Source organism: Apium graveolens, chromosome 9 (genome assembly GCF_009905375.1).
Source record: "Apium graveolens cultivar Ventura chromosome 9, ASM990537v1, whole genome shotgun sequence".
Classification (NCBI taxonomy): domain Eukaryota; kingdom Viridiplantae; phylum Streptophyta; class Magnoliopsida; order Apiales; family Apiaceae; genus Apium; species Apium graveolens.
In genome coordinates, this window is record NC_133655.1 from 228,856,143 (window position 1) to 228,872,705 (window position 16,563).

Sequence of the window (16,563 nt, forward strand, 5' to 3'; positions counted from 1 at the left end):
AGTTGAAGGTACCAATTTTGTTGGCTTGTAAGGTCCATCATTGATTACATCGAGATAGTCTGGATCTGTAGCTTCCAAGTGCATGAGCATCTTCACTTTCCATGTAGGATATTCAGCCTTCTTCAGAATGGGGATTTTGATACTTTTATACTTGTTCAGAGACATGTTTTGATCGATTCAGATAGTGAATTATCAGTCCGCTCTGATACAAATTATTGCCTAGTAAAGATACAATTGTTTAAGGGGGGTTGGATACAATTGTATAAATGTTTTGAACAAGTAATAAAATATAACAGCTTTTTATATTTCTGATAAAAACTGTTACAAAACTCTCTCAATAAATACTGATATTCTTGAGAGCTGCTAGGCCGTACAATGCTCAAGTTAATTCACTATGTGATGACCTAAACTGTGTTTATATAATATATAGCTACAAGTAAATAATCTAGGATATGCATAATCAAAAGCTAACCGAAACTGATACATGTCTTCAACTGAATAGATAAAGTCCTATAACTCAGACGTAAAGGATATATATTCCACAATACAAGGAATAGAACAAATCTTCTAAGCTGACTGTCTCCAGATACTGATGACATCCAAATGCTGATGATGTGTCAAATCCTGACGACACATCAAATACTGATGACACCCGAACAGCAAGATCTTGAGCTTCTTCCGATCATTGAGAATCAGTATGTAACATAATCGCATCTCAGATTGAGACCACGTAGCCCTCATCGTCTACCCACACGACTTTATCTGACTCGTATATAAATTATCTAGCATATAAGACTCAAGTAATCACATAAATCACGTAGCACAAAAGTCACATAGTTTATTTAAACTTACAATTACTTTTAGGTTTGACATTATACTTATATTCACCTTAATAAGTTATATCTGGTTTGTTTTCTAATTTTTTGAGATTTATCGGACTTATAATCATAATTAATGAGGTTTTAAATGAATAACTATCGAAAGTCGTCTCGTATCCGAAAGGAATTAAGATTTAAAACTAATTTTAATGGAATCGGGTCATTTTTCTGAGTTTAAGGGCTTTTGTTTCGATTAAATCTAATAAGCGGTTCAATTGTTATGCAATAAACAAGAACAATTCAATTATCAGTCACTATAATTTATTATCCAAACATAATTAAACCTCAATTATATTTTTAAATAATTATCTAGGAAAAATCAAATTTAAAAATGATTTTTCCCTAATTTTTAGAATTAATTTGAATTTATTACAAATTATTCAATTAAATTGATTAATTATAAAATAATTAATTAATTTAAATAAATAATAAGTAATTCGGAAATAAGTAAACAAATAAATAAATAATTACATTTTCGAATTTCTAAAATTTAGAAAATAGTTTGAATTTATTACGAATTATTTAAGTAAACTGATTAATTATTAAATAATCAATCAGTTTAAATAACTAATTAACAAATAAGAAATAATTAAATAAATAAATAAATAAATAAATTTTCAAATTTCTAAAATAAGAAAATAAATTTGATTTGTTTACAAAATAAATCAGAGAATTAATCAATTAATCATTTGATTTTAAATAATAAACACTGATTATCTGATTTTTATAAATTAAAAATAAATTAGAAAATCAGAAACAGGTTTTTAGAAATCAAATTAGGGGAATTAGGATCAAAACCGGGTTGGAATTTAAATCCAACCGGGTCGCCAAGAATCCAACCTGGATTTGGGTTGAACACCGCTGAAATCTGGGTTTTCCAGAAACCGGCCGGTGAGCCCCGTTTCCGGCGGGATTCCGGCCACTCCTAACACCACCAAAACTTTACTATTTCGTGAAAATTCGAGCCCAAAACGTTTCCGTATCATCCCACCATCTCAATTCATTCCACAGCAACGTCATACGATGTCTGGATCAAGATCTCCGGCCAACAGTAACGAACAATCCGACGACCTTCAACCCAAAATCTGGCGAAATCATTTTTGATTAATTCGAAACCAAATAATATGATTCTAGTACTAAATTAAAGTCCTAAGTATCTACAATCACTTCCAATAATCAGAATCAATCACCAACATTTATAAATCCAAAAAAAATGAAAATCAAAAAATAGAAAACCAAGAACAAGGTCATAATCATACAGGGGTTATACGACCTATATAAACATACAAAATCATTCCTCAGACTCAGGGGAAGCTATATCTAACATCAAAACAAACAATTGATTACTTAAAATCAAAAACCGAATTTAAGCTCAAGAACACAAGAAATCGATTTTAATAAATATCCAACCTCAGTTGATGATGTTTGTATCAACAGGTTCGTCTCTTCACGAGGATTTATTTGGTTACTCGAGCAAACTCAGAGGTTTAGTAAATCTTCCACAATCACAGTTTGATTCTTAAGCTTCCTCAAGAACAAGAACCTCACCCCCAATCTGTATTTTTCTAATTTTCTGATTTTAGTAATTATTTAATAATTAATTAATTATTAATCAGCTATTTATAGTAGGATCAAAAATACCATAATTAAAAATTTAGGCCATAATTATATCCCTAAATAAAACTAATTGGCCCTTAATTAACAATTTTTGGGTATTAATTTTGAATTTTGAATTATCCAATAATTACAAAATATATGCCAAAAATTCCCAAAAATTGTGAATAATACAAAAATGCAAAGAAAAATAATATTTGATAATTCCATGATCCTATAAAAATAAAAATGTGATTTTGTGGGGCTTTTGACACCCGAAAGGGCCCGAAAAAGTCATTATTCGAGAAACGAGAAAATTTGTAAAATGAATGGATGTTTAGAATATCGCGATGGTATAAGCCATACTAGGCAAAATAAGGCCAATGATTTTTTTTTTAAATTATAGGCTATTAAAATACTGTTTGCGCCGCACAACTTTTGATTTAAAAGCATTTGACTCAATATAAAACACCCGATAATTTTCTAAAACATATTCTGATAAAACAGAATACACGTAGCATATAACAGCTAGGACTTTATAACTCAACGCACCTAATAACAGGATGAAACACATAAATCACCGTTATTAAGATATAGTATACGTGTAATTTCTCAGTCGTTACAAGCAAGCGCCGAGAGCCTGACTTTGTCAAAGTTTCTCTTAGAAAACCATTTCACTAGAGGTACTGTTGATACAACTTTATTCTTTAGAAATGTTAATGGTTCTAGTATACTTGTTTAAATTTATGTAGATGATATTATATTTTCCTCTACATATGAGAAATTTTGCAAAAAAATTGCCAAATAGATGCAAAGTAAATATGAAATGAGCATGATGGGAGAACTAACTTACTTTCTTAATTTACAAGTTAAGCAAGTTAGTGATGAAATATTCATTAGTCAAACCAAATATATTATGATCTTTTAAAGAAGTTTGACTTAAGGGATTGTACATCTGCAAAAACTCTCATGGCGACTGCCAATAATCTTGAATTAAATACTACTGAAAAGTCTGTGGATATTTCAAACTATAGAGGTATGGTTGACTCGCTTTTATATTTAACAGCTAGTAGGCCATATATAATGTTTTCTACTTGTCTTTGTGCTAGATTTCAAGCTGATCATAAAGAATCTCATTTAATAGCTATTAAGAGAATTTTCAGATATCTCAAAGGAACACCAAAACTTGGCATTTGGTATCGTAGAGATTCTGGTTTTAATCTAACTGGTTATTCAGATGCAGATTATACAGGTTGTAAAATTGATAGAAAAAACACTACAGGAACCTGTCAATTTCTAGGAAATAAGCTAGTATCCTGGTTCATTAAAAGAAAAATTCAGTCTCTACTTCTACAGCTGAGGCTGAATATATTGTTGCTGGTAGTTGTTGTGCACATATCTTATGGATAAAAAATCAACTGTTGGACTATGGTCTACAGGTGAATAAGATTTCTATTTTCTGTGATAACACAAGTGCTATTGCAATTACTGAAAATCCAGTTCAACATTCAAGGACCAAGCACATTGACATCAAGTACCACTTTATTAGAGAACATGTCATGAATGGTACTCTGGAACTTCATTTTGTTCCAAGTGAGAAGCAACTTGCAGACATCTTCATCAAGACACTTGATGAACCTTTACTAGGTTGGTAAGTGAGTTAGGTATGCTTTATTCCTCTTAATTTATTTTGATGTCTAAGCAATTTGAAATGCAGCCAGAATAAAATTTGATGTTTCTTGTCAAAGATGAAATTTTGACTAAGTCAGAATTTACATCTCGGTGGATGTTCCTTATCCGTTGAAAATGAACATCCATTGAATTTTATCATCCGTTGAAATATCAAATAATATTCTGGGTACTTTTATCTCGATGGATAATTGCTTAATCCTTATCCGTCGAATTGCTCTCAATCTTAGCCGTTAATTCTAGGCATTATCCGTTAAATTTAGTTACAGTCTGTAAGTATAGTTCGATGGATAATTATTAGAATTTTGATAGTTTTATTTTTAAACGGCTATTTTGGGCTAATTTCATTGGTTACTTTATTTTCACTTTTCACTTTTTAATTGTTTATTTCTGAGAAAGTATAAAAGCCTATTTCATTTTCATCTTTACTTTATCTTTCTCAAGCAATTTCTTTAACTCTCTTAGTTTCCAAAGCAAAAACCCCCTTTCTGCAACTATTTTCAATCACAACAATTGCACCCGTAGTCAAAATCATGTCTTCAACTGGGTATGTATATGCAAAGAACAACTTCATAGCTTTGGTGAACAAGGAGATTCCTGCATCTGAATACTATGACAAAATGATGGACTTCATTCGAAGCTGTAAACTGAGTTATGTTATGCTTGAGTCTCCAATCATCTACTATGAAGTTGTTGAGGAGATTTGGACTACTGCTGTGTGCAACTCCAAAGATAAGACCATTACCTTCTCTCTCAAAGGTAAGGAACACTGCATAAACTGTGATATTCTTGAAGCATGTTTTAAACTGCCTAAAAATAACACTCTTATTTCACACACAAACACAGACGTGAGTAACATGCTTATTTCTATGGGTTATGCTCTTACTGCCACCAAATTGGTGAAGTTAGGAGACTAGGCTTTAGGAAAGAATGGAGCTTTCTTTGTGACTCCTTTGTTAAGGCTTTTTCTGGCAAAGTTAGTAATTTTGATGTTGTTAGCTATTCTATTGTTAACATGTTCTAAATTCTTCTGAGTGATAAGTATTTTAATTTCAGTACTTCTGAAATGTATGAATCATGGAGTAAATTAGGAGACGTTAAGAAAAGGTCTAAGAACATCTATTATTTTAGATTCTTTATGATGATAGTTAACTTTGTTTCTGAGAATCTCTCAGTTGTGAACCCAACAAACAAGTTAGATTGTTGGGTCCAAGAGAGAAGAGTTATTGTTGATCTTAACAGGACTAATCACCATAGTGAGGTTCTCCTCATCTACTTGCCAGCTATGGACCAGCCTCAGGTAAGTGAGGTAAATACTTTTATCTCAACAACTTCTTTTCCACAAGTTTCTTTGCAGACAACTGTGGCTATGACATCTGTGAGTTTGCCCCGACAGATGCCTACCCAAGCCATTAAAACCAAAATTTCTAAATTCAAGTCTCAAAACCCCCACTCTAGTTCCTCTTAAAAGGGACTAGTTTCAAAATCTACTGAAACCATAGAGGGGAGTGTGAAGGGAAGTAAGCTTGGTGAGGGACAAGGTGAACATCAAAGAAACCCTAAGGATAAGGAGGGAGAGGTGTGTGTAACTCAGCCTAGCCACACTGCAGATTCCCAAAAACTGTAGTGCTTAATAAGGATTCCAGCTCTTATTAGTTTCATCCTCCCAAAAGGATGTCACTATTGAAACAAGCTCTCAGCCAAGAGCACAGGACAAAAGGATTAGGGACACAGACTCACCTCAAACTTATACAAGAAGGAAAAGATCTAAAACCCTTGGGGATATATAGGGTGCACACACTGTACAAACTGCAGTCAAAGACTCAGTTATAGTACCTTCTCAAATTCAGATTGATGTGGCTCAAATAAATGTGGAGTCACAGCCAAAATCTATTACAATGGAAGCACCACACACACAAAACTCACCAATTAACTCTCTGGATGTGGTCATGATTCACACATCAATTCTTGATTCTCCATATTTAAATCTCATGGAGAAGCGAAAATCTCAAGCAAGTGAGCATCATCTTTTAGATGATTTGTTGGATCACATGCCATTTCTTTCTGATTCCACCGAGCAATCTGTGCATAATCTCAAATCAATCACCACAGATTCTACAGTAGTTTCTGTAATATCCGGGATATCGCGTGTAATTACTTTATTAATAAATGATTATTATGTAATTATTATGTGAATTATCTGATGGTTGGTATTGATAAATAGATGTATATATTTGATAAAATGTGAGTATATTAATTTTATTATGTCCAGAATAAAATATTGATGACTGTGATATTTTTCAGGTAATTTCTATATCGTTATTTGATTTATAATGATTTGTAGATTTAATAATTATTTTTTGTATAATTACAAAACTATTTTATAAAACCGGGAATCGTCCAACCTCAACCGTTTCTACATTTTTATAACCCGAAACTCTTCGGAAAACTCCTTCCTAACCTAATATGAATATCATGAACATTTTCTGTGTTTTAACTTTTTCAATCCGGATTACAGTTTAACCCGTACGGGTCCCCGCATAAAATTTTTGATACGATAATCATTTCGATATATCAACAAAACCCGTATTCTCAAAAGATGGGATAATGTTAGGGCGAAAACACGCACTAATATTCACGCAAGTATACACGTTCGCAAGTAATATAGAATACTTTCTAGTTCGTTCCCTCAGAGACTCAGACTAAATTATTTTCTAATTAAACTCACTCACCAATGTATGTTTACTTCTCAATGTTAAGATAATAACACTTAAAATTGTTGATCAAATATTAACTATAATTAACTACTTAATTAACCACTTAACTAACACTTCAATTTATCAATAATAAAACACTCATGAGATCACAACTTCATTATTACTTCCTTCTATAGCCATTGTTATTACCTTTAGCATGTGACAGTGATGACATTAATCGAATAACGCGAAACTGATAAAAGCCAACTTTCATTGTACTAATACCATTCTACCAAGCATCCACAATTAAGATAGAAGTTGAATAGTCATCAATTATGTTGAGTTCCTATATGTCTACAGAAATTGACAACACAACGATTTAAGCACAAGTTATCCCTTTTGATTACATAGGGCAAATAAAACTGTTAGAGTTACCCACTAATCATGCACAACGTACATGAACCTATGCTAGCATGGCAAGTTCTAAATCTCAAGATCCACCGTCGCTTCACAACAGATTAACACCCTATCTTAAATGTTCGCGACGCACATAAGACGAATACGCACAACCAATACTAGATATCATGCAATCATCACACACTAAAGTATTAAACAATTAACTAAAGAATTCCATAATAAATCCGTTGTAACCCCATGATCACGATTAGCCCATAATAGAACTTATCGCCATCATGGGTTCATATGAAATCATGACAAACAACACAAGAAAATAATAACTACACTAATTATATTAAAACAGAGTACGTCACAAGAGTAAATAAGTCAAAGCAAGAAAACTAGCATCCAACATTACAACGAAACAAGAATCACAAGAATATATGCTTCCTCTTCGTTGCGGTGTGCTAAATCGGTCTTCTTCCTTATCTCCTTCGCTTCTTGCGTAAAACACAATCTAAAACATAATCCCCTTAATACTCTCTGTGAAAACGTCTCAAATCTACCTATATAATAGTCCCATAAAACTCAGATTACATAGAAGTTGGAAGCCACACAGAAGTAGAAGTCTAAAATAATTCAGCTTTTTCCCCGACCCTGCGCGGCCGCTCAACATATCTGCGCGGGCGCGCAGGCTGCTGCGCGGCCACTCAGCATTGCTGCGCGGGCGTGCAGGACCCTACTGGAAAAATTCCAAGCTTGCTCCGTTTCTTCGCCGTAATCTGCCCATTCCTTTCCTATCGCAATGGTGAACACATGCCAAGGCTTATTCTTGATGATTCCTCCCCCGAAATGCAACTATTACCCTGAAATGCATAAACACTAGAAAAACGCATCAAATACACAAAATACTTAATTTCAAGACACCAATTTAAGCCATTTAAGACGTTCTAAATGGTATAAAATGCCACTTATCACACCCCCAAACTTAAATCGATGCTTGTCCTCAAGCGTCACAGACTCAAAAACAAATAAAAATATGGATGAATGCAATCTATATGAAAATGCAACGATCCCCCTTACTACAATTAACCAACCAAATTGTCACATCTCAACGAATGCAGTTAGACAACTAAAGATCAATAAACTCATGCAACCGGACATACAGCCAGAAACGTGGTGCGTGCAAATGCTTAACAGATATGCTTCGGAACTAGACCAATTACTATGACTAGACTATCCTCAAGGCAATCCTACGATTATACAAAGAATAAAAATTCTAGGCACAAAGTGATATACAACACTACAAGAACTCTGGAACTTACTACAGAATCGAGCTTTTTATTTACAACTCAAATGCTTATTTGACCGTGCAATGAGTGAGGTCCACAAAAGACTTATACAATGGTATCCATGTAACGAGCGTTAGGTTAGCGGATCCCAGACTCTAAAAGCCTTAGGTCACTAGGCACAAAGTCCCCTAAGAACTTAATAACCCGAATACCAAAGAGCCCACTCTTGATCAATTATGCAAAAAATATTTATTTATTTATTTATTTATTATTTTTTTTTATAACTTCTGAGCAAGTGCGTTTTACTCCATCTTACTCAACCCTAGACTACTCGCAACATAAGCGAGCCGGCTACTAGCCATTTGACGCCTAGCCACAACTAGCAACAACTTCCATATTTTTTTCTCCAAAAATTTTTCTTTTCATGTTTTCATCACTAAGAACCTATAATCGAATTCTAAGCATAATAAATAGATTGACCTTGAAAACAACCAAATCATAACAACAATCTAGCCCTTACGCATTCTTTAAGACTTAGTGGACTTACAATTGTTTCTAGCATGTATATCAACCTACACAACTTAATATCACTTTAATGCTATCACTACACTCGCATCAATATCACAATTCAGTCGATAAATCATTGCAAAAGGGATCATAGTAAATGCATGAGCTACATGACATTCATAAAAAAAACTATATGGCATAAATTATGCAACTATATGAACTAAACTATCATGAATATGCAACTAAATGACACACACACAATATTCCTTAACTACCACCCCCAAACTAAAAATCTTCACTGTCCTCAGTGAAAGTAGTAGAAAGGAACACAGGGTATACCTACTCGGAGTCATCATCATCATCACCCTCAGTGGGTGGAGTATTAGGTAGTGGATATGCAGAGTCCTCACCAAAAACTGGCCACTGGATATCAGCTGCAAGGCCTCGAAAAGCAGTCCCTAACGCAAGGGTGAGCTCCTGAGCAAACCTGCTCTGCGTCTCATACATGGCATCCATCCGCCGTGAAAGCCTCCTATACTGGGCATCACCCATCCCAGCACCCTCCTGAGCTCTCGACGAACCAGCCTCACCACGCCCTGGCCTAGCCATAGTAGCACCTCGTGCTGGACGCCCTCCTGGAAGACGATAACCCAGCCCATGCTCCTCAGGCTCACCACCGGTCCACTCCTGCATCCCATTCAGAGTGCCAGAATCTATCGGAGCTACTGGCAACTGCAACTGCTCATGAGCCGGCAGTTCACTCCCACTGCTCGGCATAGCTTCGTAACCATGGATGCATAAGGGATGTTCATATACTTTGCTCCCCTCAAAAACTTCAGAATTCCTTGGTAGATAAACTCACCAAGGTCCACATAGTATTCCTCATTCAGAATTCCCCACAACAGCTGTGCTCTCTCAACTGTGACCTCGTGTGCATGTGAAGAAGGCAAAATATTAGCACATATAAATGCATTCCATGCACGGGCATACCCGTTCATGGCGATCGCCGGAAAGTGACGATACTCATTATTGGCTGGACTGCGGTTCCAAACTGTGCCCGGTCGACAGAGAGTCGCACAAATCAAATCCAAGTCAAAATCCTCAGCAGTCTTTTCATTCCAGTTCTCCTCATCGGGCTTCCTCTCTCGCTGTCCAATCACACGGCGAATCGACGCAGGATGATAATCAACCGTCAGCCCACGGACTACAGAAAACCCATTCTTTTCAGCCTTCGCGTTCGCGTAGAACTCGCGAACAATGCTCATCGGTACTGCTTCGGGTAACTCACAAAAAGCTATCCACCCCTTCTCTGCAATCATGGGCAACAACTCACCATCCCTCCCTGATGGTAAAAACCCCCTCTCCTTCAGAATCGGCTTTCCCAACAACCTAGTGTACTCCTCCTCCGCAGCTCTGTCAGTTAACCGAGGCCTTGCAGCAGTGCCCCTCGATGAATCAGCAGTAGGAACTGTGCTGCTGCTGTCAATAGTGCGTGCTCTCTTGGGTGCCATTGATTCGTGAATAAAAGTGTGTAAGAACTGATTTTTGATGTTTGTGAGAGGGTTTAAGTGTAGGAAGTTTTGTGAGAGATATGTAGGATAGGTGTATGTATATATAGGGTGTGGATTAGATTAGGGTTTGGGAATTAAGGGATAAAATGATGGGGTAGTGGGAATAATTCGTGGGTTTATGGGCTACAACTGTTTTTGTTTTTTTGTTTGTTTTTTTTTTTCTGAACTGTAAAAAATTTTCTAGAACTCGACCCCTGCGCGGCCGCTCAGTATTTCTGCGCGGGCGCGCAGCAAGCTGCGCGGCCGCTCAGCATAGCTGCGCGGGCGCGCAGAGGGTCTCTGGAAAAAAAAAATTTCAGCCCCTGTTTTCTGATTTTTTTGTGTTTTTGGATAGGTTATTAACTTCTAAGGGTTCCTGTAAAAATAATTCATGGGTTGCCTCCAACGCAGCGCTTCTTTTTCGTCATTAGCTTGACGTTCCGTACCTCTCTCAAGTAGTCAACAAAATGGCACTAACCACCTCTCGGTTTGCCATGTCCCCATAGTAGTGCTTCAACCGCTGACCGTTAACCTTGAATGCTTGGTCCGAATCATTCTCAAAAATTTCCACCGCTCCATGTGGAAACACAGTTTTGACAATAAAAGGTCCAGACCACCTTGATTTCAACTTCCCAGGAAAAAGTCGGAGCCGAGAGTTGAATAAAAGAACTTGTTGCCCTGGCACAAATAACTTAGGATGTAGCTTCCTATCATGCCACCTCTTCACCTTTTCCTTATACATTTTGTTATTCTCGTACGCTTGAAGTCGAAATTCATCAAGTTCATTAAGCTGAAGCATTCTTTTCTTACCAGCTGCATCTAAATCCAGGTTCAATTTCTTCAATGCCCAGTAGGCTTTATGCTCAAGCTTCGCCGGTAGATGACATCCCTTACCGTACACCAACTAAAACGGTGACATCCCAAGTGGAGTTTTGTATGCTGTTCTGTAAGCCCAAACAGCTTCATCGAGCTTTAAAGACCAATCCTTCCTTGACGGACAAACAGCCTTCTCTAGAATGCACTTTATCTCTCTGTTAGACACTTCCGCTTGACCATTTGTTTGCGGATGATAGGCAGTAGCTACTCGATGATTCACATTATAACGCTGCATCATAGAAGTGAACTTACGGTTGCAAAAATGCGATCCTTCATCACTTATGATTACCCTAGGTGTTCCAAACCTTGTGAAAATTTGCTTATGAAGAAAATTTAGCACTACCTTTGCATCATTTGTCGGTAAAGCTTTAACTTCGACCCATTTTGAGACATAATCGACTGCCAGCAAGATGTACTGATTATTGCAAGACGAGATAAAAGGCCCCATGAAATCGATTCCCCACACATCAAAGACCTCGACTTCAAGCATCACATTTAATGGCATCTCATCCTTCCTTGACAAATTTCCCACTATTTGGCAACGATCACACCTTAAAACAAACTGATGAGCATCCTTGAACAAAGTAGGCCAGAAAAAACCTGCTTGCAGAATACGAGCTGCCGTCTTCTCACCTCCATAGTGTCCACCATAAACCGTGGAATGGCAGTCTCGTAATATCCCCTCCGTCTCACAGAACGGGATACATCTCCTGATGATCTGGTCAGCTCCCTGTCTAAACAAATATGGTTCATCCCACATATACCACTTCACCTCATGCAGAAACTTCTTCTTTTGAGCGGATGTCAAATTAAGAGGCATTATATTGCTGACAAGATAGTTTACAATATCTGCAAACCATGGTTCTTCCTCCTGAATTGCAAACAACTGCTCATCCGGAAAAGCTTCATTGATTAACGTCCTATCTTGTGAAGTAGAATCGGGATTCTCCAACCTAGAGAGATGGTCAGCTACTTGATTCTCAGTACCTTTTCTATCTTTGATCTCTAACTCAAATTCCTGAAGTAAAAGCACCCCACGAATGAGTCTCGGCTTCGAATCCTTCTTAGAAACCAGATAGCGAATAGCTGCATGATCAGTGAATACTGTTACTTTCGTACCAAGCAGATAAGATCAAAATTTCTCAAAGCCAAAGACTATAGCCAAAAGCTCCTTCTCAGTAGTGGTGTAGTTCAATTGGGCCCCATTTAAAGTCTTACTCGCATAGTAGACCACATGGAAGATATTTTTCTTACGCTGTCCCAGAACTGTACCTACCGCATAATCACTCGCATCACACATCATCTCAAACGGTTCTGTCCAATCTGGTGCTGTAATAACTGGTGCAGTGATCAAACTCTTCTTGAGAGTCTCGAATGCTGCCAAACATTGATCATCAAATTTGAAAGGTACATCTTTCTCAAGCAAAATTGCACAACGGCTTAGATATCTTTGAAAAGTCCTTGATGAATCGCCGATAAAAACCCGCATGACCAAGAAAACTACGGATTCCTTTCACAGAATTGGGTGGGGGAAGATTTTCAATGTCTCCCACCTTGGCCTTGTCCACCTCCAGAGCCTTGCTAGAGACCTTATGCCCAAGGATAATGCCTTCACGCACCATAAAATGACATTTCTCCCAATTAAGCACCAAATTAGTTTCCACACATCTTTTGAGTACGGCGCGCAGATTATTCAAACATTCATCATATGAGTGTCCAAAGACGGAGAAGTCATCCATGAACACTTTGACGTTATTTCCAATCATGTCAGAGAATATAGCCATCATACATCTCTGAAAGGTGGCCGGGGCGCCACATAACCCAAACGAAACTCTACGAAAAGCAAATGTGCCAAATGAACAAGTGAAGGTAGTCTTTTCCTGATCCTCTGGTGCAATACAAATCTGATTATACCCGGAATAACCATCCAGAAGACAAAAATACTCATGACCCGCCAATCTGTCAAGCATTTGATCAATAAATGGAAGGGGGAAGTGATCCTTCCTTGTGGCTTTGTTCAATTTTCTATAATCCATGCATACTCTCCATCCTGTAACTGTTCGAGTAGGGATGAGCTCATTCTTTTCATTTGCGACCACAGTGATACCTCCCTTCTTAGGTACACATTGTACGGGGCTCACCCACGAGCTGTCAGAAATAGGATAAATGATGCCTGCATCTAGCCATTTCAGAATTTCTTTCTTCACCACCTCCTTCATGATGGGATTCAGTCTTCGCTGTTGTTCCACAGTTGGCTTACTACCTTCCTCTAGCAGAATTTTATGCATACAATATGAAGGACTTATCCCCTTAATGTCTGCTATGGTCCATCCTATAGCCGATTTGAATTCTCTCAAAATCCTTAAGAGCTTGTCTTCCTCACTACCTGAAAGGTCAGATGAAATAATAACAGGTAACGTAGATGAATCACTTAAAAAAGCATACCTCAAGTGTTCAGGTAATGGTTTGAGCTCCAAGGTAGGTGCTTCCTCTATTGATGGTTTGAGCTTCCCTTCAGCATTCTTAAGGTCAGAAGTACCAAGAGATTCAAATGGTATGTCCAGCTTTCGCTTCCATGGAGAAGCGTTCAGATATTGTAATTTCTCGTTGCTATCTTCATCATCGCTGTCAAAATCCCCCAATAAGGCCTTTTCCAATGCATCAGACATTAGCATGTGCTCGAGTTCCGAAGTAAACGCGGAATCAATCACATCCACTTTTAAGCACTCCTCATCTTCTGTAGGGAATTTCATTGCCTTGAATACGTTGAAGGTCACATCCTGATCTTGGACCCGCATAGTAAGTTCCCCTTTTTGCACATCTATCAAGGTACGGCCAGTAGCCAAGAAAGGCCTCCCCAAGATTATGGGAATCTTCTTATCTTCCTCAAAATCCAGAATAACAAAATCTGCTGGAAAGAAGAGCTTATCCACCTTGACGAGCACATCCTCAACTATGCCCCTTGGGTAAGTAATGGAATGGTCCGCCAATTGTAGCGACATGTATGTGGGTTTTGGATCAGGCAGATCCAGCTTTTTAAAGATCGACAACGGCATCAGATTAATGCTTGCTCCCAAATCACAAAGGCACTTGTCAAAAGTTAGATTGCCAATGGTGCAAGGAATGGTGAAGCTTCCTGGATCTTTCAGTTTTGGTGGTAACTTTTATTGCAGAACAGCGCTGCATTCTTCCGTGAGAGCAACAGTTTCAAGGTCATCCAGTTTCACCTTCCTTGAAAGAATAGTCTTCATAAACTTCGCATAACTAGGCATTTGTTCCAGAGCCTCAGCGAAAGGTATATTGATGTGAAGTTTCTTGAACACCTCCAGAAACTTCCCGAACTGTCTATCCAGCTTTTATTGCTGCAATCTCTTAGGAAAAGGTGGTGGAGGATAGAGCTGTTTCTCCCCTGTATTAGCCTCAGGTAGAGTGTGTTCAACAGTAGTCTTCCTTGGTTCCGCCGCTTTCTCCTTTTGCTTAGATTCTTCTTCTCTAATTTCAGCTTCTACTTCTTTTGCCTTTTCAGCCTCAGCTACTTTTCCAGACCTTAAGGTAATAGCCTTGACTTGCTCTTTAGCTTCCTTCCTGCCTGGTACTTCCGTGTCACTGGGAAGAGTGCCAGGTTGACGATTGAGCACTGCATTGGCTAATTGACCGATTTGATTTTCCAAGGTCTTGATAGAAACCGCCTGACTCTTGCACAACAGCTTAAGTTCCTCAAAATCAGCACTAGTAGGTGCAGCTGCACTTCCCTGTTGAGGATATGATTGCCTTGTAGCATACTGCTGTGGTTGCTGGAATCCAGGTGGGTTAAACTGTTTACTCACTCCTTGCTGATATGGTGGCTGAATAGCATTCTGATTATTCCCCCAGCTGAAATTTGGATGATTTCTGTTATTAGGATGATAGGTCGCTGGCACAGGCTGCTGTTGTCGCTGATAATTATTCACATACTGAATAGATTCGTTGACAAGAGAACACTGATTCGTAGCATGAGAACCTGCACAAAGCTCACAAACCATAGCTATTTGATTAACTCCATACGTAGCCAGAGAATCAACCTTCATTGATAGCGCTTGGAGCTGGGCTGCAATAGCGGTGGCTGCATCAACTTCCAGAATACCTGCGACCTTGCCTGACGTCATCCTCTGAGTTGGGTTTTGATGCTCATTTGCAGCCATCGTCTCTATAAGATTATATGCCTCAGTATAGCTTTTAGCCCATAAGGCTCCTCCAGCTGCTGCATCGAGCATGGGCTGAGATTGGGCCCACAAACCATTATAAAACCCAGTGATCACCATCCAATCCGGCATTCCATGATGTGGACATTTTCTCAACATTTCCTTGTAGCGTTCCCAAGCCTCGCACATAGATTCTGTAGGTTGCTGCGCAAACTGAGTAAGAGCACTCCTCATAGCAGCAGTCTTTGCCATTGGATAAAACTTCACCAGAAACTTTTGCGCAAGATCTTGCCACGTAGTGATGGACCCAGCTGGTTCAGAATGTAACCAGTCTTTAGCCTTATCCCTCAGTGAGAATGGGAAAAGCCTCAACTTGATAGCCTCATCAGTCACGCCATTATACTTAAAAGTGCTGCAGATCTCGAAAAAATTCCTTATGTGCATGTTGGGGTCTTCAGTTGCCGCTCCTCCAAAAGAAACAGAATTCTGCACCATCTGAATAGTGCCCGGCTTGATTTCAAAGGTGTTAGCTTGAATAGCCGGATGAAGGATGCTTGACTGAATATCATCAATTTTAGGCCGAGAAAAATCTATAAGAGCTGGATCAGCTTGAACAATACGATCTCCCATGTTTACTGGTTCTTTCTGCTCAGTTCCTGAATCCGAATCCTCAAAATCTAACTTCTCCGGAATATCAAGAACTTCGTCTGTCTCCTCAGCTGTATCTAAAGTCCTCTTGCGAGCACGAGAACGAGTTTGCATAAACGCTTGCTAAAGTACCTGAAACACAACCGAAAAGAGTAAGTAACTACTACGTCCTAATCACTGAGTCCTAATGACCAATGATGGTAAGTACATAAACTAAACAAATACGCCGAGTCCCCGGCAGCGGCGCCAAAAACTTG

General features: G+C 38.1%; 1 non-coding gene across 1 annotated transcript; it reads left to right on the forward strand.

Annotated features, from left to right (window-relative positions):
* Positions 1-15,788: 15,788 nt before the first annotated feature.
* LOC141687891 (small nucleolar RNA R71) lies at positions 15,789-15,895 on the forward strand. Its single transcript, XR_012561370.1, has one exon. It is a non-coding gene; the product is annotated as a small nucleolar RNA R71 (small nucleolar RNA).
* Positions 15,896-16,563: the final 668 nt, after the last annotated feature.